Here is a 713-nt window from a genome sequence, read left to right on the forward strand (position 1 = left end):
TTGCCAAGCTGTTCATTCTGTCAGGGAACTTTTGGCTAGAAGTATATTTGGGTTTAGAATTTAAGACACACGTGCTTGTATTTTTCCATTTTTCAAGATTGAGAAGAATTTTTAAAAGATCTCTCCTTTTAATCCTGGTTACGGTAGTGTAATTTAGTTTCATTTAATAGCAAAATTTCTTGAATTGGTATTCACTATTGTCAGTTGCCAGTCTTAACTGAATATAATTGATAACTAGCTGGAAAACTTGGCTTCCTATTTAACTTTTAATGCTCATGGATGTGTAAACTGCAATTTTTTTAACTGTTCCAAAAGTGCAGTTTTTATATAAAAAAAAATTCAAATTGCAGTTTGACCCTTTCTCTGGAATAATTAGCATTTCCAATAATTAGCTGAAACAAGTCTGGAAAACAAATCTGTCAGGGGCATCATTTCACTTCAAGCCAGAGCTTAAGAATTGGAAAAGATGACAGTTAAAGGAATGTTTTGTCTAAAGCTTGCGTTAGTGTATCTAGTGCTTTAGTTGTTTGGAGTCCTAATGAGAACTTGAAGGGGTACAATTCCTTCTGCATTGCTGGTTCAGACCCATTTTAAAAATTCCTGTAGATAGTATGATTGCAGTTGTGGACTTTTTATATACACACATATTAAAAAAAATATTTTTTATCCATTTATTTGGCTTGATTAAAATTTCAAATGCTGGTCATGAATGT

This window comes from Narcine bancroftii, chromosome 3, assembly GCF_036971445.1.
Source record: "Narcine bancroftii isolate sNarBan1 chromosome 3, sNarBan1.hap1, whole genome shotgun sequence".
NCBI lineage: Eukaryota > Metazoa > Chordata > Chondrichthyes > Torpediniformes > Narcinidae > Narcine > Narcine bancroftii.